The sequence below is a fragment of the Pseudopipra pipra genome, chromosome 4 (assembly GCF_036250125.1).
Source record: "Pseudopipra pipra isolate bDixPip1 chromosome 4, bDixPip1.hap1, whole genome shotgun sequence".
Taxonomy (NCBI): domain Eukaryota; kingdom Metazoa; phylum Chordata; class Aves; order Passeriformes; family Pipridae; genus Pseudopipra; species Pseudopipra pipra.
Genome location: NC_087552.1, coordinates 7,128,206 through 7,152,244, shown reverse-complemented (window position 1 = coordinate 7,152,244; position 24,039 = coordinate 7,128,206). Strand labels below are relative to the sequence as shown.

At 40.2% G+C, this 24,039-nt stretch overlaps 1 long non-coding RNA gene across 4 annotated transcripts; it reads right to left on the bottom strand.

Moving 5' to 3' along the window:
* Positions 1–12,569: 12,569 nt before the first annotated feature.
* LOC135412716 (uncharacterized) lies at positions 12,570–24,022 on the bottom strand. 4 transcript variants are annotated; one of them, XR_010429907.1, is made up of 3 exons: positions 17,938–24,022; positions 13,769–17,177; positions 12,570–13,146 (listed from the first exon to the last, which is right to left on the bottom strand). It is a non-coding gene; the product is annotated as an uncharacterized LOC135412716 (long non-coding RNA). The 4 variants fall into 4 exon arrangements; XR_010429906.1 differs by having other exon boundaries at positions 12,570–14,403; positions 17,131–17,177; positions 17,938–24,017; XR_010429908.1 differs by having other exon boundaries at positions 12,570–14,377; positions 17,131–17,177; positions 17,938–24,017.
* Between the last annotated feature and the right edge of the window lie 17 nt (positions 24,023–24,039).

Here is a 24,039-nt window from a genome sequence, read left to right as displayed (position 1 = left end):
TGCTTTCAGTCCTCTTCTGAAACAAATCATGAGACTACAAGACACTTCTCAGCTAACAACCCCTTTCCCAGCCTAATTCACTTCTGAACTATGTGTAACAGTAACTCTGTGGATAAAAACAACACCCGCAGAAAAATCATTCTGGATCTCACTGATATTTTGCTGCTTTCCACCGTATACTTTAAATTTCTGATATTTTTTAGAAAAGCAAACAAAGCCTCTCATAGGGCCCAAAGAAACTAACTGAGTAGCCACATTTAAAGTTATGCATGCATTTTAACACCATTCTAAATCAGGAGCTGATATCCATGAATTAATTGCCTGCAATGATCACACAGATCATAGAACAGGATGGAATGACACCTCACAATAATCATGGTGCCCATCATGGGACACAAAATGCGTGCGATGTGTCTCTGGCACGCCGGGACTGCTGAATCCCACATGCTGTCCTGACCTCAGATGGGGAAATACCATCTGGCATAGAAGCCCCACAGTTGGCACCGCAGACTGCAGGCTCCAGGCTCCTCTCTCTCCCTCCCCACTTCTCATCCTACCCCTCTGACAATTACAGAAACAGCAATCTTGCAGGAATGAAGTCAAGCTACAAGAATATTGAATGACTGAGTCAGAGACTAGGAATGAGGCTGGCAACTCCAGAGGCTGCTTGACATATACCATTGCCTAAAAGGAAAACTGTGACAAATCAGGTTCTCCTGTACCACTCACTAGACAATGAGATCCCCTCCCTGTTCTTCCCACTACATGCAGCATCATGTCACAGGTGTGCACTTCCCTGCTAAAATCCTCCCAGAAAACACCATACCTCAGGCAAGAATGCTTCCCCCTGCAAAGCCCCTGAGCACAACTTGCTATTCTTGGCTTGTTCTGACCTCCTTTAATTTCCTGACGTTGTTCTGGAACTAGGTGTTGGTCACGCCAGACCAGCCAAGCAGCAATCTTCTCATACCAGTGCTGATTTAGAAAGCCTTTGCTAAGCTCCGACACTGGGAATCTTTTACCATACTGAGATTAAGTCACAGACTTCCTTCCAGGGTAGGTGGCACCAGGAGCTGCCAGCTCCAAGCTAGGACACTAAACTGGGTGGGGCAGCACCCTAATATTACATAGGGTAACATAGACAGAGCCAATGGAATTACTAGTACCAATAGTCTAATCATCTATAAAAGCAAATCAAGTGAATCATCTCCATATAATGATGGAGTGCCTCACATGAACTAGATTTTTAAAGTGCTTCTGAATTACATGTTACAATTCAAGTTGCTTAGAGACATAAGCTCTGTTTGGGAGTGGTCCTCCTTCAGACCATTTTCATATTCTAGATGAACTACTGAATACCAAACTATTTATTCCTACAAATAGAATATTTGTCTATAGTTTTAAAACCAAATAATTGCAGAATAACACCATTATTCTGCTGCTGTGACAAATTTTTCAAACTAGATAGGAAATATGAAGTAAATATCTATACCTATAATGTTGGTTTTAAATAGAGCACTGCCAAGCAATTAGATCCACAAATGACAAAGCTGATGCAAAGCTCTGAATCTTTTTACTCACAGATTGTTTGGTAAATTGCTTTATTTGCATTGGATGCACCACTAAAATCATTCAAACTGATAACCAATCTGTTCCTGTTACTGTACACCTGAAAGCGTTACAGCAAATCTGTCTTATTACAGCCAAATGACAAATACCAGGAAAACTGTTGCCAAGACTGCCTGATTTGTCTGTGTTGAGGCCTGTGGATCCCACCTGCTCTGTGCAATGCCACTGTGTATATTATGTTGCAGCACAGGCTAAGCACAGCTTGGAACACTGACAGGCAACATATGACATCCTATATGAATTCCCCTCACTTAATTAACATCATGTATGTTCTTTGACACACAATAAATTATATTTTTAAAATTTAGAAATTTAGCTTTGATTTCTTTTTGGCCATTCATGTGTGCCATTCTGAAGAAGTAACAAGATTATAGTACTCACAGTGCTCAACCGTGACATTTGAAATGTCTAAACCTCACTCCAAATTATTTTCTGCATATCCAAAGTGCTTACATATCCTCATGCTCATGGTGTTTCTTATCTCCTGACATTTCAGTGTTCATTTCAGATTAGCTTTTTAAAGGCATAAAGACTACAAGGACATGTTTCTGTGTGTTCTGTAACATATTTCTATTCAGTTCAGAGTTTTATTTCTGATACCATACACATAGCCTTTGCTCACTGAAAGCAAATAGTCATGCAAATGTGAAGGAAGAAGAAATTTGAAAGGAAAAATAGTAATTTGCAACTCTTGAACAGATGAAAACATTGATAAACCATCTATCTTGGCGAACACCTGCTTTTATTTATGCATAATCAAATTCCAAAGCCAAAAGTTGGTAACAACAGATCTCTCTCCCCAATAGCAAATGTGTATCCAGAGGTGACCAATGAAGTTCACAGGCACATGCAATGAAGCAGGTCATGATCCAGGGTAACCCTACCTTTATTTTACTGGTCTCAGTGCTTTAAGACTCCTTGCCCCATGTCCCAGCTATCCATGCCTGACTTTGATCCACAATGCTTTACAATGAGGTATGTCTTTTTATGAATTGGTTCTTTATTTAAACCTATGAAAATGAGATGCGAAAGTGTGTTGCAAGTGTGCTTTCCCCTCAGAAATGTGAGTCTCACAGCACTTGCTAATGTGCAGATTGCATGCTGTAAATCCACCATCATTAGCCGTCCAATCCAATCCCAAAGAGGGAATGGATTCCTTAAAAAGGAGTGAGCAGGACAATGCAGGGTATTAATTTTATGTACCAATATGCATTGGTATGTACCAATATGCATTCTAACTTCATGCACCAGTATGCATTTCCTTATCTGTGATTCAGAGCCTCTGGATGAGCTCAGAGCTAATGGTGACTGAAAATCAGTGGAATAGTCTTTATAGGTCCACTTGAGACAAATATTGATGGAAATGGAGGCCACAATTACATAGTGAAGATATACATTCATGTGTGTTGTAATTAAAGAGGAATAAAGTGGTCTAGCACAAAACTCACAGTACTAACAGAATGGAGAAGTGTAATGTGACCTTTCTTATAAGATATTGTTCTTGCATTAAGGAGATGAGTGACTTCTAAATATAGCCGTGTTTTGTAGCAAGACTACTTAACTGGAGTGGCAATGCTATTTCATCTAAAAATAAAGCAATGATTCTCCCTCAAAATACCTAAAGCCTGTACCTGTGGTTTCACAAGCACCTGAAGGCAATCTAAGTTTGCACAGTCATGAAAAGCAGCTGTCCTGTCCTCTCCTCCCTCTCTGTCTGTAAGGATCTGCTCTTCCCTTGCCAAGCACTAATGCTGTAACACACCAAGCCATCACACAGATGTTCCCTGACATCTGGCCAGCTCAGAGAACACTCAAACTCAGTGACCATTCGTACAGAGATAGAATTTAGGTTTGATATGAATGAGGTTTGAGTGAGTCTGGAATCCAGAAATCCATTTTCATGCTTAAGTTCCTAACACAGTGCATGCCTGCACACCTCAAAATGAAATTCAAAGCAACTAGTGAGCTGATCAGGAAGTTACCTGAAGCCACTGTCTTGCCTTAAGTACTTCCCTACAGAGGGAATTGCCAGTGCTCTGTTCCATCTACTTGTGTGTCACCCTGCAGAATTTGTAGAAGGAAGTCAGGACAGATCACTGTCCTCTGCTTGAGTGACCTAACAGGGAAGAACACCAAGGTGATAGTGCTCTGATTTACAAAATGTTATTAATCCTTGGTCAGAGGTAGGAAATTTGGCCTAATTCCTTCCTTGGCCAAATTAGCTAAATGCAGACCTCTCTGAGGTGTGCTCTGATCATTAGGCTAACATTTTGCTCTTGGATGAGGGCTGCAGTAAAGGTCAGGCACTTGTGGTACTTGAAGTTGTGCCACTTGAAGAGAAAAGGGAAAACCGGGCTCATTGGGCAAGACAGGAAACATGACACTAATCCTTTAATCTAAAAAGAAACAAAGAAGGAACTCATCTTCATGACATGATGACCAACTGCAAGCATGGGAAACACAGCTCTAGAGCTGAACTAGGGAAGAAAGTAGCTTTCTTACATGTGAGCTAATTACTTTCAATTAAAATAAAAAAAAAACCAACACAAAAATACCAACCCCAAATTTGTCTTATAAAATCTTAAGAGTCTGATTTTTTTTCACGCACTCAGGTGGAACCTGCATATTTATTATTAATTTAGTTCACTTTATCCAGTATTACAATTACTAATTTAATGTAATTTAATTACATTAATTTACTTTATCAAGCCTACAGTTTCTACTGCAAGATAGCACTCACACAGCAGCCCCTACTTTCATCTCTGCAAAGTTATGTGAATAATGACAGGTATTTCTAAAATGTAGCTTATATTCTTCACAAAAATTGGATTTGTTACCTGGTGTGCAACAAGACAATAATTACACACTTGAGAGAGACATTGATTTCAGAGTTGAACAAGCCTGGGTGCTCAGTGGTATTCCACAAACCAAGCACACCAACTATCAAAACTCTTTACCACTTATGCACTTTAGGAAACAAAGGAATTAGTGTTTATTGGCTACAAGTTACATAGTTCTCTATTAATTAGTATTCTATCTTCTATTGGTTAATGATTCTCTCACTTCTCATGCTAATTAGTCTGCACATTCAGTCTTTCTCTTAAGTCAGTAGGTTTCTTGGGTCAATGGTCATCATCTCCCCCTGCCAGAACTACCTCTTCCCCAACTGGAGCTGATTTCAGCACAATTGCTGAGTTGGCTTTATTAATTTCTTCCTTATCTTGGGAGTTCTGTCAGATGTCCTTGTGGTCCATAAATTCTGCATTCTTTGTGTCCACTGTAAGTGACCTTCCTTCTTCCCAAACTTTGTTAACCTCTCCCTAGGTCTGAGATCACTGAAGCATGTTCAGCCCTAAACCTTAACAAGGCAATTCTACCAACAAGTAATTTGCTTTCTAACACCTGGACATCACTTAGAGATTGTTAGCTGCTGTTTCATGGACTAAATCTCCTCCTTTCTGATTGTTTAGCCTTGAAAGTATACAAGGATCAAACATCAAAGAACATTCTTTCTTAAGAAAATTTTACATATTTCACATTTTTCAACAATCTGACTGTATTTTCACTGTCTCAACCAGAAGGCCTCCAGGTCAGGTAGCAGAGATGCACTGCCATAGCACCAGCTGTCAGACTTTTGAAAAGGTACAGACATCGCCACTCCTATTTTTGAGTTCCTCTTCCCTGAATAGCACAAAAGAGTGATGAGGCTAGAGAGCAATTTCTGCTTCTTTCCCTTCTTTTGGGCTGTAACGATTGCCTTTCATTTTTAAGATGCGTCAAATTGTTAAGACCAAGGAAAATAGATTTGCTGTTATAAAGACTGTAAACAAGGAGACTGCTTGAAAACCTGTGTCACGGGCCTTCTGACATCTTTCCACAGACATCATGCACAGAATTTTCATACTCAGCCTTTAAACCAGTCAAAGCCACCTAAAGACTATTTCAGAATGGACAGTCCTGCTAAACCAGTATCACTGCTGCTCTTTTCCTAAGAGCCTTTCTATGAGTTGCCAGTCAGGTCACCCCAATTTTCAGTTCCAAGAGCAGGAGAATCAGCTACCATGTCCTCTCATTTCCACAGGAGCTCTCACACCAAGGCAGAACATCTCACTTAGATGAATTTCCGAGTGCAAATCAATAGAGAGGATACAGAAGAAAAGATCAAGTATTACCCACAAACTCTGCTGATCGCCAGCTTTGTCTTGAAAAGACAATCATAAACTGCCCATTCTAGTTAATGTCTGCATTCAGTAACAGAGCTTTGTTTCCTTTTTTCCTGGGTAATGAAGAGGAGTTGCAATGTTATTTCTAACCCGCTTTCACAACATGGAGTAAGAAGGTATTTAAACAGGGAGACAAGGCTATATCAGCTGCTCTTTGAAGCAGTTTATAAAGAAGGAATTGCAGCTGCAATAACGAGGTAATATCTGTATTCCTGGCTGTAAAATGTCTGGAATTCAATCATATTTGAACTTTGCAAAATGTCTGCATATGTGTGTCAGTTCACAAGGCAGGACACTGCAAGTCGTTCGTCATATGTAAGAGACGTTTAACAAGTTTAAGTGAAAGAAACAGAGTTCTGATGGTGGCCGGGTGGCTGCTGGTTGCTGGGAAATGCTGGCTGAGCATCTCAGAACACAGGGAACTGTTTTTTTAAATAATCGGTTTTAGCTGAGCAGGAGGAAGGAAAGGGAGCTGTTTGCTTCTGAATCTGCTGCTCTAGCAAGGGTCTCATTCTGCTTGTGCACTTTGTTACCTACTTCAGAGTAGAGAAAGAGGAGATATAATCAGCTATAGATGGGGCTCCTGCAGTTCAGAAATCTGGTACTGCCTGCAGCACAGCTGGAGGCATAGAAAATTTAGCTGAGATGTGAGATTTTACAACTGTACTAGCAAATATAGAAGTACCACTGAAAACACACATTACACATATAAGCTGAAATGGAACTACTCACAATTGATTATAGGAGCAGCAGAAGGGAGGAGCACAGGTACAAATTACAACAAACACAGCTATACTGATGTGTAGAGGACTGTATCTTGTCAGACCAGCAGATGATTATTCCCCTTCCTCATCTCATTTTGTACAGAGGGAGAAACAGAGTGTAGGTACCCATGCTGACATATCTCCAACTGGGCTTCTTCTGATAGCAGAAATAGAATTCCTGATTTCTCATAGGCAAGAATAATTTTTAAATGTTCTTGCACTGAACAACCTTTTTATAAAAAATATGTATTTATTAAATCAAAAGAAGAGAATGCAGGGGTACCACAATGAAAGAATTTAATTTAAGAACTCTAGCTGTGCTTCAGTCTAAGATTAACTATGAAAAACTTCTAGGATCCTATAAAAGGAACAGAACAGAACTTTTTTTAAAATACCAGATCAAATTTTCTTTCTTAACAATTCTTTTCCTTAAGATTCAATTCTTCTCATATGTGCAGCCTTTAATTAGTCTGTTGGGCAAAGGCAGTATTAGCTAGACTCTGCCACAATAACCCATATTTGGTAGCTAATTACTCCTTGAATAGTCTTAAGGCTACCAGCAATTTCAGTACAATTGGCAGCCTGGGGCCCCTAGGAGCTGTTCCAGCATCCAAGAATAGCTGGAACAGGGACACAGGCAAGCCTTGACCCTTTCTCCTCAGCCACAGCCTAACATATCTACTATGCCAAAGGCAAGAGCAACACTGAAATGAAAATATTCCCAAGCGGCTAAATGTGCTCTCTTTATGGCCTTTTTAAACTAATGAAGTAGCATAAAGGGACTATAGAGAAATGGAAAATAGGACCTTTTAAATGCTAAAGCAGTGGCAGGACTACTAATCATTTTTCAATTTTGCAATGTTCTATTAAAACAACAGTACAAAACACTTATATGGGATCAAATCTGACACAAGACTTTTATTCTAGTATAATTTTATCCACTTATGTCTCATACTGCAGCAATTTACATCACTGCAATATGGGTGTCAAGTCAGTATAAAATGCTGACTTGATTTAGTAGCATTTCACAGGTATTTTACACAGGTAGAAATTACTTCATGAGGGACACAGCAGTATCTGTGATTTCAGTAAAATGATTCCTGCTGCCACTTGTGTGACATCAGTGGCAAACTAAAATTAACATAAAAATTTAAATGAGAACTTCAATTTTAAATACACTGTTAATTCAGATACTATTCCACAACTCCAAAGAGGGTTGTTCTGCAAATTCAGCAGTACTTGTGCTTGCAAAGAGCAAGGAATTCCTTCTAAAAAACTTCAAAAGTTTATGAGGGATCCCTTTCTACTACATTCTTTTAACTTAATCTTTAGCTTATCACTGCTGATGAGCAAACTGATACAAGTATAGCTATGAAAGTGCCAGCATTGTTGATGCTGACTGTGAGATGGACACTGGACTCTGGACAGCAGTGATATCTTAGCTCAGGTCTTAGCAGCAGCACCATAAGGCTGTAGGTTTGAAGAGAAGTTGCCTTTGGCAGTGGTATTGACTTAAGGTACTTCCTACAATTTTTTCTTCCTTCCTGCCTGTTTCTTCCTTCCTTCCTTGTTCTCTTAAGAGCCATATGACTCTTATCAACACAACTGTCTAAAAGGTCACCTTGTGAATCAGGCCATGGGAATTTAATAGGTATTGAAGAAAAAATTCTGCAAAAAAAGCTTTGCTAGGCAGTTTAACCTGAATCAGTCTCATGATTCTGTTCCCAAACACACACATATACAGTCATTTTGTCATAGGTGAAACAGAGTCAGGAACAAGCAGCTTATAGTTGAGGTGAGTCCTGAGAATGCCTCAAAACAGGCTGCTGCTGGCAAAAGTGTGCATGAAACAATACATTTACGGTTCCCTTGCTTACCTGCATGTGCATCAGCCTGTTCCAGGGCTATGGTCCATGACTTTAAGTACTGCAGTAATTTAGGGCACCAGTAATCCTTTCCCAGTGTTTGTGAGGGAATTTGCCTGCCCTTCTGAGAGCAGAGTGGGGATTGGAGAAACAGCAGTGTTCTTAGCACCTGATTGCAAATCACCAGCCCAAAGGAAAACAAAAGTAAGACATGCTAAATTTCGGTTCCACTGAAGTACAAACCTTGACCCTCCTGACTACCTATAGCAAAAGGTACTGTTCAGCTCAGTTCCTCTCAGTGGGAGTTATACTAAGACTGTCATGGTTTGAGATAGCCCCAAAATCCAATCCCCTAGCTCCATCCCCCCTCCCACATCTCAACCTAATGTGAGATGGGTTTTTCCAGACCAAACACACCAGACTCAAAGTGGGGGAAAGGGAATATATTACAATGACTGTACAAATAAATACCATATCACATTATACACACGATCATAACTATCTCTACCATGACATATAGTATTTACAATGGATCAGATCTCTTCTCCCCTCCAAATAAAAGTCCAGGAGGGAAAGAAGGACAGATCCCTTCCAGTCCTTAAGCAGCAGCTCCTCTTCTGTCCTCCATGCAGCAGTAACTGGGTTGTTGTAGCTGGATCTCTGTTCAACATACACAAGGGGGTCTCCAAGCCCCTCGGCTCTCCTTCGGTCCAAGCGAAGGCCTCACCTGTGGACTGCCAGCAGGGACAAGACTCGCATCACCACAGGCATATCATGAAATGCAGGGGCATCTTCGTGAAAGTCCCTTCCTCAGGGGATTCAAATTCCCGTTTGCAGAGCTCCATGCTCTGTCTCTCAGGCTGCCACCGTGGCAGCAGTGCAAGGGGGGGGGGGAGCCAAGGTCAACTCCCCCCGCATTCCATCTGGCCATCCCGGTCCAGCTCCGGGACGCTTTGAGCTTCTCAGCTCCTCTCTCTCTCCGGTGCTGCATGTCTAAAACTCTTCTGCTAAATAGGAGTCCATGTCCCTCTTCTCCAAGAGGATCTCCAAGGGAGTTTTGGGGAATCTGGTATCAGTCTTACCCCAAACTCTGTCTCTCAGCTGCTGGCTCTCTTTCTCCTGGCTCTGTCTTCCAGGAGTCTTCTCTGCGGTGCTGCATATTTCTGTTGCTCCTTCAGTTCAGGTCCTTATCAGTCCTGGCTCTCTGCCACTGTTTCCGGTCAGTCCCGGCTGCTGTTCTGTGCCCATGGAGAAAACATCTCCCAGCATAACTACAGGCACCTAGCCCAGCTTTATGCTGTTACAGGTCCCTGCAGCCCCCCAGCCGGGGCTGGGAGGGGGCCAGAGGCCCCAAGGGGCACAGAGCCCCTACCTCCTGGCTCACAACATGGCCACCACTCCACAACAACCAAAACTACAACTCTTCTCTTCCGGTGAGTTTGTGAGATGTTGACATTTCTGCAGGAGCGCCCATTGGGTAGAATTTCAAAACTTCTAGGGGTTTCCACCCCTTGGGGTCTACCACTTCTCTTAGCCTCTGGGGGAAAACAAGGTCCAAACCATGACAAAGACCATGTCCAAAGCACTGAAAAAAATCCTCTCTGGCTTTAAGATCCAGAAGGATTCCAATCTAACTGCATGTCCTGACTCAAGATTTCCTGCCAGTTGTGCTCCCCTAACATCAGAGTCCAAGACTTGAAGAATAAACAAGTGCAGCAGATTCTGAAGAAGTGACAAAATTATCTCCTAAAATGGCCTTGGTTATGGATTGGATAGTGGGACAGATGGACTGTAGGACAGACAGAAACCTGTTGTGAAGAAAAAAAAAAAAGATCAAAATAAAGGTAGTCCAACACAGGAGTAGATTGTCCAAGGGTACCTCTTGACTCTTCATCCTTGGAGATATTCAGAACTCAGCAGGACAATGCCCTGATCAATCTGATCTTAAGTGGCCCTGCTTTGATCTGAGATTGACCAAGTGACCTCTAGGATCCCTTCAAAGTAAATTATTCTGCTATTCTGTGACCAAGGAGTGTCATGTGTAGGACTGATGAGGCTCCACGGATTTAAACTGGGTAATGCTCAGGAAAAATCTGAAACAGTAGTCAAACAAAGCAAACTCTCTTTATCACTTATCCATTCCCCCAAGCCCTTCTTTCTTTCTCTCTTAAGGTCACAAAAAAAATTCTTTTTTTTAACTTTAATTCCCCATGAAAATATGACATGCAAGCACTTGATAACACAGATAGTTTGGAGGACCTCAGAGTCTAGAAGCAATACCTGAAAGGTGAAGTTACTGTTCAACTTTCAATTTTAACAGTAGCAAAGGTTTTCATCTTGGGTTTTGAGTCTCTTTCCAGATAGGGAAGATTATATGTCTTTTCTCACCTCTTATTTCAAATGCTTTGGAAATTAAGGAAATGTCCATAGTTCTGAAACTGTTAGTAGTTGTGTCAGAGCAGTGAGAGAAATGGGGGCTTGTTTGAGGCACAGGAAATGCTCTCACTCTTTCTTATTATCACTTAGTATAGAGACCAGGTGAAACCTTGACATAGGGAAAGCAAGGCCTTAACTAAGTGCAATTCAGGAAACATTGAGAGGGATAGGGATAGGTAAAAGGCCTTAATTTGTATTTCCAAAATGAAAAAGAAATAAAATAAATCCTTACATACATTAACAATATTATACTAATGTTCTGTAAGGCTGGAAGGCCTTAGAGACCTACTCAGGAAACCAGAAAGTCTTGCATCAGAGCCTTTCCAAGCATTTTTCATTTTGAGGAATTTCTTTTTCTATCATCTGTGGGCAAATCCTAAGTTAGGTGTGTAAGTATTATTGCTGTACAGTGAGATTTAACCACACTGGGAGTTAATATATATTATTATAATATACAATTCATAATAATTGTATATAATTATAAATTTTGTAAAATGTTTCTGTCCATATTGCCTTAGTAGTGCAATGTAAGAGTTGTAGGGGTTTTAAAGATTTATATCTAAAAAAGTTTAATTAGATTTTTACTGAATAAAAAAATACATTGGTAAGGTTTTATAGACATTATTGTATAACCACGAATTATTTCTTGTGTGATCAAAATGTTCTTACTCATATGTGTTGTGATTATAGGGCATGTTCTCTGGAGGCTGATATGATTGGCATGGGAGAATAAGGAATGATGGCTACTTCACTGCAGAAACTACTAGCATATAAAGCTGTGGTTTCCTGACTTACTACTGGGAAAGATACTGTCATTTGGAGCATGTAAAGATGACAGTAACTTAAACAGAGGTAAGCAGCATTTCCAAGAGCTAAACCACAACACCAAACCTCTACACATGACATGTTCAGAGCTCCAAACTACAGCAATGAATATAAATAAATACTATGTGTACACCACATCATAATTACACCAATATCTTACAATGGCAAGAGAAATAGTTTTTAATAAATCCTTCTACAGTGCAACTTACAGCCAGAGTATTTCTTTGACAGAAGGCTGGACAGCAATAGGGATGTTGGGAGGAAGCGAAGCAGGAAGGTGGAGAAACACAGGACTACATCCATTCCTGAGAAATCAAGTCTCTGCATACCAAAGATCCCTTGGTATATTCCTCAATCACACCCCACTAACTATTCCCTTCCACATTGTCCATGTCCAAAACAGAAAAATAAGTTGTCAATGTCTTTTTAAAATATCCTGCCTTAGTTTGAATTCTGATAAAGGCCCAGCACACGAGTTTTCTTTTTGATTATCTTCACATCTTTTGCTCAAAAAGGATGTTGCATGAGGGCCTGTGACCCAGCTCAATTCACAAGTGCCCTCAAAAGTTTGAATTCTAGTCTTCCTTGTACTTTTTTGCCTTTTCCATGCAAAGAGCAAGAACACTTAGGACCTCAGCACAGCATTTATGGGAAGGACACAGAAGAGCTATAGGAAAATGCTGACTCCTAGGGCACAGTATTACAAAAAATTTGCCATTATTTTATAAGACACTTGATCAGGAGAAATCACATGCATCTTTTTTTTTTTTTTTTTCACATGACTCTCATTCCCATCTGGTTTACCACAAATTAACAGGCCCTATCATTCAATGAGATTGGATCCTCCTCGGAGTATGTGGGGCCGCCATATAAACAGTCTTCAGTAGTTTCTTTGCTTTAGGATTTTTGGTCAGTCCTGAGTTTCTGAGACCCATAACAGCATAAGAAAGTGCCTCTATAATGTCTGCCACTAGGTAGCTGGACTCATTCCATCCCAAGTGCACTGAAATCACACACTGGATGGCAGATGTTTCTCTTGCAGGTACACATAAATCACATTTTGCTTTAAGCATCCCCATATGTAGCAAATTGTTATGTAACATCAGACCTTAATTTAGTATATTTAATAAACTTTCACTTGAAAGTAGTTTATGTTGACGAGCTTTTATGAAGCATCACTTTTTGCAAAATTCAACCCCAAAGGATGTTTTAAGTTCTCTTCTTGTATACCTTTAGTACTTGCCTATAATGTAATGTGATTGCAGTTAAAATAGCACTGCTAGTAGAGATTACATCGGAATGGTTGTGAGCCCAAGCCTGTCTCTGGAGTAAATGATGTGAGTGCTTTGTATGAATTGAATAGTGGTGTGTTGCCAGGAGTTCGGGTTATTCCTCCACAGGAAACTGTATTAAAAATAACAGTCTTTCAGTACAATCTGGTCCCATTTGAAGAACACACATAACCTTTTAAGAGTGATAGTGGTAGAAGAATGCTAAAAACATAAGCTTTTAAAAGGTGACAGCGGTAGAAGAAACAGTAGTAGAAGAATGTTAAAGATGCTTCAGCTGTGCCAAGACTGATTTTGGAAAGTTCCCCAAAATGTATCAAGAGAAATAAAATGGCACTTCAACTTCTAAAAAGTAACTTCTGCATTCTCCCACAGTGCTAGCTTAGTAGAATTACAGCTCTACAAACTCAGACTTGCGTAATAGGAATTCTTGCTGAATTTGGGGTGTGCAATGTTAACACTAGTTGTGTATGTTATTGATTATTCCAATTTTTAGGAGTCTTGTACACATAAAATTTTTATTAGCATCACTCTGTCAGTTAGAAGAACATTTTTACTAACTTTGTTAAGCACCAGTGGTATAGATGTAGTCATACCATAACAAAGGTGATTTACAGTCCCCAGTATGTGCTACACTTTTAAAAAGAATTCTTGTGTTCATATGACTGCATCTACTTCAGGATACCCTCTTCTACTTTAACTTATTTCCTGGTATGGAGGTACAAGTATGCTCTTACCATGAGAAGAATCATCCCTCTTTTAGTTTATTCCGAACCACAATCATACCCTTTTGCCAGGTTTGCTCCAAATTCCTAGCTCCATTTGTTTTCATACAGTATGCAGTTTGGAGGGAAAAAAACTCAGTGGCAATGCCAGCTTTCATAATCCCTGCTATTCTTCAGTTAAATCAGTTCCATAGGCTACTCTAGGATGCACCCAAAAAAATTGCTGTGCTAGCCTAGTAAAGACTGCAGTACAGGTGCAGGTGGAAACAAATAGCCAGGGTGGCCTGCACAATGTTAAGCAGTACTGCCACGGAAAGTTGCATTGCAGTCACTTACAATCCCTGGCCAAAGACAGACAATGCTCCAGTGACAAAAGTAAGTTCACAAACTCTAATGAAATTTCAATGAAAATTAACAAAATCCCAACAAAAATTGTACATGACCCCAGCTGATTTTATATCAAAGACAGTAAAACCTGCATGCACTTACTGATGGATTCAGCCCTTTGACTTAGGAAATCTCAAAAATCACTGGGTTTACACTGCAATGTTCTGGTTTACAATCTTCACCTCTCATAACTACTGTCATGACAATTCAGCTTCAGAATGAAACGTCACAGATCTGTAACATGACACAGCAGCTGCATACTTAAAAGAAGAAACATGGTGGGAAGCACAGAATCAAATCCTTTTTCTTTCACAATATGGGCTCAAACCTAACCCAGCAATGTCAAGAATTATGTTTCTATTTATCATTACGACTCATTTTTTCCCATCTCATTAATTACATTTACACATGAGTACACTTGAGATTTCTACACAAATCATATTCTTGAACATTTCTGTACTTGCCTAAGGTGAAAAATATAATTTGAATTTGTGTCTCTCCCCTTCTTTCTCTCTGAGGAAAAAATTGTCAGTCTATTTACAGCTAATCAGATATAGACATGCTCTGACTTGAAACAGATTTGTCTAAGGACTATGCAGGGTTTACAGCTTATTAGGGTGGTAGGTTATCATTCCATGTGGTAGTAAATAGCTTGAAGAAATAATTTTGTCCCAGGAGAGGTCCTATCAGATATTTTCTGTTTGTACCACTCTAACTCTGTGCTGGTTCAGGCATAATTTATCCTGCTCAACTGACAGAAAGTTGGCACAAACCCTGAATAAACACTGTAACATATGCTCTGGGTGATTTGGTAAAAATGCAGTTGTGCTCACACCAATAACAGATCAAATTTTTACTGCCAGGAAATCCAGCATACACAGATTTTATATGACTTAATGCAGAATCACAGCCTTATATCGCTTCATTTTTTCTACATATTAATTGAGTTTTAATTACTTTATGATGGGCAAAAATAATTGAAATCTCCCTGACAAATACTTGTGTCGAATGAGTCTATTGTACTATAATGGTTCTTCAAGTAGGGACAAACATGATCTACAGAGAGTACTAATGTCTCTTTCATAACACTAGTGTGCATGATTTTGTACCTATATGGTCCATACAGAAATTAACTCACGCAAGGCAAAAGAGGCGTAACATCCCTCTGTAAAATAGATGTTGAACTGGCAGTGTATCTGCACCACTGGAGATAAACTCATGTGTAACCTGGGTATTTTTGAGCTACTTTTCACCTCTTTGCACCCACTAACAGCATTGGAATAGAGAAAACAGGCTACTTGGATTTTCAACAGCTCATAGTCCTGCATAGGCTTTATGCTGTGTCTGAACTCTCATTTGCACCTTGCTTTGTCTGCATAGTTCAATCTCTATTCAGTACAAATCAGTAGAAATACATGGTTGCTGTTACCATTGGAAGAAAAGTTTCAGCTCTAAAACTACTTCCGCAAGATTGCATTGGCCATAGATTTTAACAGGAAAGTTGCCAAAAACTTACTTGTGTTAAATTCAACCTCTCTTTCTGACTCTCTCCAGTCTGCTTCTAACATCCGCCCAGCTTTCAATTCTAACAGATTTTTAAACTATAATATCGCATTGCTTCTTTGGAACATGGATTTCTCATTCAGTTTCAGCCTAGTCCTGATCATTATTCAGAATGAAAAGGAGGAGACAGGGGTACAGAGATAACATATGGACATGCACACACTAAGCCTGGTTTTCCATTGTCTTGTGTTTTATTTAGTCATATGCAGGCCTGCTAGGTGAGTGCAAAACAAAGGTCAAGGGCTCCTATTTTGATTTTTTAGTATTATTGACTTATTTGCAAAAAGGTTTTAATAAGCAAAGATTTGCTCCACGTGTTGATACGGTATCTAAAAACTCGACAGGAATGTGCTGAGGAAGGTGTGTATTTAACAGAAGGGCAAGCTTTAAAATACTTCAATCCCTTCCCACTCCACCTCCCTCTCCTTGCCAGTGCAAGTCTAGCATGGCAGGCATGATCCTGCTCATATGATACAGGAGCAATCATGTGACTGAGCAGCTCTGTCATCTCAGTGTAGCCACTCCTGACACCTGAGTAATTATCTACCATGAGTTTGGTGATCTTTATATCCATCCCTTCTAAGGGGAGGGACTTAGGCACTGGAATGTTTTGCTTACACAGCATTTTGTTTTGTTTGGGGCTTTCTCTTCTGGCGTTGAGAATAAAGGTTTGCATCTCTATAAGACATAAATAAAAGATGAATTGGAATGAGAGAAGTAGTTAGTATTACCCTTCATGAAAATATTCCCTGTAAAATATAAAAGATTGTGTTCACCTGTTCTAGAGTACTTCACAAACAATTCAACCTGTCTGATTAAGAGGTTTACAGCTGCTTCTTTACGTGAATTAGAAAGTACCTATTACATGCACAACAATTACATGCCTCTCATCACAGGATCTAGATTACTCCCAGAAGTCTTTTCTCACATAAGGCTTGTCTACATAATCTAGCACAGGGAGTACTCCCCTAAAAATTTGGCCCATAATTCGTCCTCCAAAAAGTTTTAACACCTGCATTAACCAGAAGAAATATTACTCCAATCAGAATGTCTTGGGAGTTTTGTCACGCCTACATCAAAACTACTATATACCAGCGTCAGGCACTGGTAAGAGGCTAGACAAATAGGAACCTTATTCAGAACCAGGGGCCATTGCTTGCAATGGGTTAGAAGTTGTTAACATACTTGGGTAAACTTCATTTAACTTTTCCTGACATTATTTTAAGAAGCAAGTCCCAGACAATGTGGGAGCTGCAGAGAAAAATCAGCTACTGTTCTTAGCCACTGCTAAAGCAGAACATGCATTTGGAAGGCAAGACACCACTTCCTTAGTTTACATTAATTTGTGACATACTTCGTTTTGCACCTTTACTTGAGAGGCTGAAAGTGAGTATTCTGACAATGTCTGGATCCTGTAAACTTACCCTAGGAGTTGTTTTGAGCTGACTCACACTTCTGGGAGCATTCATGCCTTTGATAAGAAATCAGGAAGACTAAAATTAGAAAGACTACATGTATTCAGATTAAACCATTTTAGGGAGCAGTTTATTGTTGATATATAGGGTGGCTTGTGCTAGAAAAATGCTTTGGAACCCCCATGTTTCTATGTTATGAGGCTTTATAGAGGCCTGTGGTGCTAATTCTTCAACAAGCTTTAGGTTAGGTGATCATAAATTTGTATAGTTGTATAGGCCAGAATAATTGTAAGGTTTGCATGGGGTAACGGTTGATTTCTTTTTCAAAATACATGTCAAATTATACATAAATCTTGGTGTGTGCTTTTCTGTGAGCACAGGTATCTGATCTTACAGATTAGCTGCTTTACTCTTCTTTAAAACATTCTTGCATAATGGCCATCTTTATAACTAAGTGAACAACAAATGTCTAAAAAAACAACTTCATTAATATTGGAAACATATGAAAGGAAATGTTTAAGAGCAAGGCCATCAAACCTGTCAGCTAACAAAAAAATGGTTTTAATTACCTAGTACAGTTTGGAAGACCAAATCTGAAGTGAAATCTGTGAAAATAAAGTCTACGAATGCACTGTCATAACTTTTATGTGTTAGGTTACTGCTCAGAGAGCTTGTCATTAGTCTTTATAGAATTTGTATCTGCACATAAACTTTAGACACCGGAAAGCATTTGTTGCCCTTCTAGCAAGTGCCTTCTTTCCTTTTTCCTCATGCCATTACATTGTCAGAGTTTCTTATCCCTTGTTCCTGTTGTACCTGCAGCAAGTCTTGGAATTTTATGTTCCTCTTCTGCATCTTCACAGCAATGTCACTGGGAGTGAGATGCATTTCTTTGCTATCTGTAGCAATGGCTTTGCTCAGCCTCCTAACTGGCCTTTCCATCCTCAGAGTACCCGCAAAACTAGAGAAAGAGAACACGTTAATCTGAGATTCCAAAGAAGAATGTTGTCTAGCTGCCTTCTGATAAAGGCCCTAGTTTACAAATTTTAACACAATGACTATACTGTCTGTCTAAGCAACAAAAAGGTGCTCTGTTCCAGTAGAGGAATTTCTTCAGCCAATGAAAAGATTTTTGTGTACTCTGGTGACAATACCACGTATTGGTGAATGTGTTAATAACAGAAGAGATCCAGCAAAATTCACCTTATTAAACAAATTAACCAAAATCATGCTTGTGCAATAAGTCTGTAAGTATTATTTATTAGAAAGTGGTAAAGGCTACTGATGTGTTGCTGATGCATATGCTGCTACCTGATAAGCATAATCTGGCTGTATTCTGCAACTTCCTCCCCTTTTCTCATAAAAAATAGAAACACAAAGCAAAACCTAAAAAAACATGGACTTTGCCACAGAGGAATTCAGCAATTACTCCTTGCTATGACTGCTTGCCAAAGAGCAGGAGCTGCATGTGTACACAGTTTTCATACATCCCCCTCCATAAAAAAAAAAGAAAAAGACTTACAAGGACAGATTGATCTTTGGCGACATTGAATCCTGACAAACTTTGTCCAATGAAGAGGTCTAAAATCAGTAATCCAAGTCACGACAGCTGTATCACAATCTGTATCCCGTTATGTGCAAACGATGCAGTTCTACAGATTATGACAACACACTAAAGAAAAGGCATCTAATGGTATGAATGGTGCCTATTTAAAATATATAGGTCACTACTATGACACATTTACACTTGGCTGCGTATTTACCATTCTCCCCCACGATAATTAGGTGGACTTTGGGATGGAAGAACGGTAATAAACTTCTGCGTAAGCTTCCTAAATGGCTTTTGACCTTTACAGAAGCCAATCTCTCTAAGAAAAGCCAACACTGTAACAGATAAGGCTAAAAACTGTATATTGGCTTGAAACATTGGTTCCTTCACTTTGATCCTGCAGGGGACATCTGTGAATTTGTTGCTTAAATCTCCTAGGATAGCTAGTGGCCATTTTTGAAATGAATCCAAAAACTGGGGCATGTTATCAAACCCAGAAGCAGATCTACTCCTCTGGTCAGCTACTAAGAATCACTGGCTTGTCAAAACAGGGATTTGTTGGCCGTCTCTCTGACGAGTAGTCTGGAACAGTCCATAAAAATATTGTGATTTAAGACTAAATGGAATAAAAAATACCTCATAGACTTAATGGAACTGAGATGGAAAGGCAGGTAAGCAGGACAAAAAGGTACAGGAACTTGGACCTGTGACCAACTTCTCTTTGTGATCTTTAATGTACAGTTAATGCAGTTGACAACTGTATATCAACACTAACACAGTGAGAACAGCTGCTGAGGCAGACACCTGTAGACAACCTAGAAGATGATGACTGTGGTGAACCAAGGAAAATACCACAGGAATTTTTACATAAGTGATATCATGTTGCAAAACAATATGTACATGTAAACAAAACAGCATTTCATAAAGATAATCCCAAGAGAGTTTAAATTAAAAAAAAAAAAAGCATCCACTGAAATTGGGCTAAATCAATATTGTTTTAATACTAAAACTATCTATGTTAGTGATGTTCCTATGGGGAAAGCAAACAAATAAACCTAGCTTTTTTTAAAACCAATACAAGGTTACTACTATTATTAAATTTGTGAAATTAAAACCACTGGAAAAGCTCTCACTGACTTAATGGAATTTAACTATACTAACTGTACAGATAAATATAATGTGGTTACTCAAGTGCTTGTTTTGCCAGTGTTGTAGTAAAATACACACAGTACAACTCTGCCCAGTATGCACAGGGGCGTACCTGTATGGTCAAGGACTGAGTTGGAATAATGGGTTGGAAATACTAAAATTATTTGCAGTTGGTTTAAGGACTTCAAATTATTATGCCCAAAGGCCTGCCTGGATACTTGCACTGCTGTTTCACTACAGTCTAATTACTGCAGTTCTCAAGTCACCATTGAAATCAGAGCCACACACATACAGCTAAAAATATCCCAAACAAGCTGTTTTGTTAAAAATCTGCCTGTGCAAATGCATTGGCATATGGGTTTTGAAGATGTATCTCTAGCATACAAGTCAGCGCTTGACAGATGCTCGGAGATTCCTGCTGGTCCCAGTGTGGACTAGAGACTTCTCTGTGAAACACTCCCTTAGACAGAGAACTTTACAAGGGATGAACAAAATCACACTGTTATGCTAGAGACGAGCTGAATCTACTTCTATGACATTATGACCAAGCACTTCAGACATCACACTGTTTCTAAAGACTAAGAAAAAACAGCAGACTTTGTACCAATGAAAAATCGAGCCCCATACCAGCCACTGTGAATATTAACTCTACCCTAGCCAAAACTAGCACAGTGGGTCAACATAAATTTTGCAAGATGACTGTTCATACTATATTTTGAATTCTGAATGAAATTTCTCAATAATTCAGCAGCCCTTCATTAAAAGACCCTGTGACGTGACATTAAAAAAAATCGTAGCATTTAAAATAAATATGAAATAAATATGTGTAGAGGAATACAGGCAGATACTATTTTGAAATAAGACATCAAGCACTGCACTGACTTCATCAGTAAGCATTTCCAAGCTGCATCAGCTTAAAACACAATCATCAGTGCATCCCATACATTAAGCTGGGTTTAAAAATACCCAAAATCAATGGAGTGGATTGACTGTTCTGTTATTTCAAATTTACTCAGAAATCCCTACATTCCTTGACACACAGTCCACCTCCTAATCTATACTGAATGTAGCCTGTCCTTGTGCGATAAGAGATGTTTCTTCAGCTTCAAAATCCATAGAAAATAAGCCTCAGCCATGAGGTTTGTGTCAGAGTTAGATTTCTGCTTGTAAAGCTGTGCTCTCATTGTGCTTTTCCCTGAGTTATCTTCTTTTCAAAGCCTGCAATAAGCGACGTTTGAAAACAAAAAGTGAACAATATAACTTTGAGTTGAGGCATTCACCTCCTAATGGAAAAGTTATCCAAAAGATGAAGTAAAAAAGATGAAATTGCATATGACTATAGTGATGAGCTATTAATTTTCAAGGTATTCTTCAAATTTTCTCAGGTAAAAAAACCCTATAAAACTAAATAATTACTCAGGAACAACCAAAACCATAACATCTGTAATTAGAAACTTGGTAATGTTCTTTCATACATGTTTTTCCAGGGCTTACCAAGCTCTTCATGGGAAACTGTGATATGTAAATATTATTACTACTTTGTTTGCTCTTCTGATCAAATCCGTATGAATGAGGTGTGCATTGATTTCAGAATTTGGAAAATTCTGAGATATTCTTCCCACAGGTAACCCACAGTGTCTTTTCCTTTCACTCCTTTAATCATATTGCTGTAACTACCCCACTGACACTCACAATTATGTACATTAGCTATATGTGGGCTTCCCAGTCATGGATCAGGATCTATGACAGCTGGCTAGATCAAAATAAGGCTTGTTCATACCTAAAGAACAGTGCACATAAAGAACAGCAGAAGCAGCACAATAACACTAAGAGACTTCTGTAGACCCTTTATCAGTTGTGTGACTTTTGTCTTGGCAAACCAGAGACAGGTGAGGAAGAAACACTGGTCATAATGGAGAAACTGTTTTCTGGCATTTCTTTGGCAGGCGAAGCTAACCAGCATAGTAACAAAATTTGACTGAAGTTGAAACTTGTCTACCCCTAATCAGGATGATGGGTTTGGAAATGGTCTAATCCAGGTATACTTAGTATTGGTATTACACTGTTTCTAATATATTTGTCTATTTTCTAGTGTTTAAATTCTTTCAAGTACAATTCTTCTAAACTTGATCTTTTAAATGATTTAATTTCCCTAGGGCAGGTTCCTGGAGCTCTTCTTGGTTTCCAGCTATTATGTGGGGATCAAAAATAGCCACCGTTTTGCTGTACTAGATCCAAGGCTCACAGAACTAAGTCAAGGTGTCCCAGCCAAGCTCAGGTACCAATATATTCTCTTAAGAAAGGATCCAGAACAGAAAAAGGAAGCTTAGAATGCTTAGAGTTGCCTGATTTCTGAAATTATTCCTGCCAGGATTTAGCACAATTTGGCACACCACCACATTCATGCAGTGGGAAACCACATGTTCTCAAAGAAACGTGAAGAAAGTATGAATTTAGAGATAAGATCTTAGTAGGAAGACGGGTAAAAGTATTTCACATCTCTTACTATTTGTTTGTGTTTTCTGAACCCATCTTTGAAATACAAAGGAAGTTAAGAGAACACATGAAGATGATGGGGAAAAATCTAAATTAAACTCATGAGGGAAGGAAATATTTTTCTGACCTGCACCATAGCTGTGCACAGACAATCCAAACGTGTTATGATTCTGTAATAAAAACTATTGTTAACCACAATCAAGCTGTGACTTGTTGAGATAAAAGCACTTTCTTAATAGTGTTTACTTATATTAAATAGAGCCTACTTGGATAAGGACAGTTTAATTGCAAGTCTTTAACTGGGAAGAACTTTATCCTGTTTCATCACAGAAGTAGTCATTACTGAACCGGCTCAGAGGGCAGAAGATTAAACACCTAATCATCACACAGGATGTTGAAAACCCAAGGCTTTACGTAAATGCCAAGTATCATGTTATTTTCCACTGGGGTGAGTTTCTTGCACCATCTTCCCAGTTTTCTGGTGAAAACATTTGTTTTCCAACTTTTGTAAGCGAGTTATATGATTGTGAATTACTCCTACGGCTGGTATAAGGCAGGGATGCTTCAGCACCAAGCAGTTACATGGAATAACAGCGTTTCTCAAGTCCGAAGTACTTCTTGTACCACATTCCAGCCACAGGGAGAGTTGCTGAGCCAGGCTTATATTCCCTGGCCCAGTTACATATTCATAGAGTGGCTCTTCCGAATCATCCCATGAGACAGTCAGTGCTGCTTTGGGAACACAAAGTGAGAGGCACAGAAGGGCTACATTCTGCCCCGGTCTTTGCGTTCTAGGTGTCATCCTATTGAGACGATCTACACAAACCCTCTCTCTCCGTGAAAATAATAAAACCTTTAAGAAGTCTTTCTCCTCACATTACTGAGTAAACTCACTACCGAGCATCACTTGTACTTAAAAAGGTATACGAGAGCCACCTATGTGCTATCACTGCTACATTTCACAGCACGAGGGGTAATCCTACTAGATCAGCCTCCTGTTACGAATCACTCCGCTTTCTAACAGCAGAAAATGAAAAGTGTGCATTTACCCTAAGTAGCGAAGTGCAGCCCCCCAGCGCCACCTCCAAAGGCTTCCCTCCCTTCCAAGACCAGCCCCGTGCCACCCGAGTGGGCAGCGCCGCGGTCTCAGAGCCCTGCGTAGACGTGTCGCTCACTCAGCAGCTGCCCTGCGGGCGCTATACGACGTGGCTGTACCGCGGTGGCGAAACACTGCCGGCCTTTAACCCTTTCTTTCCCCGGTGCCGGCGGGGGCTGGCGCCTCCCCCGACTCACCCCGCGGGTCTAACGCGGCGCCCTCAGAGGCGGAGGGACTCAGCCTTCCGCCCTCAGCGCCCTCAACCCTCAGTCCTCACCCTTCACCCCTCAGTCCCCTCACGCCTCGCCCGGAGGTTCCCGCCCGCTGCCGTGAGGCGGCGGTGCGAGTGACCCCGCACGAGACGCACCCCTAACCCGCCACCACGCTCTCGCCAACACCACCTGGGCGAGCGGCCGCGCGGAGGCGGAAAGAGAATGCGGGACTTGCTGCGCGCGCACGCGCGCTGGAGGCTGCGGCACCTCTCAGGCGAGCGGAGCGCGCACGCGCGCCGTTGAGGCTCGTCGCGGGGCTGGCCCGCGCCCCGATTCGCCGGCGGGGCGCGAGCCGGGGTGGGGGCGGGGCCACTTTAGACCGGTAGCCAATGGGAAGCGGGCGGGACGGCGGGCAG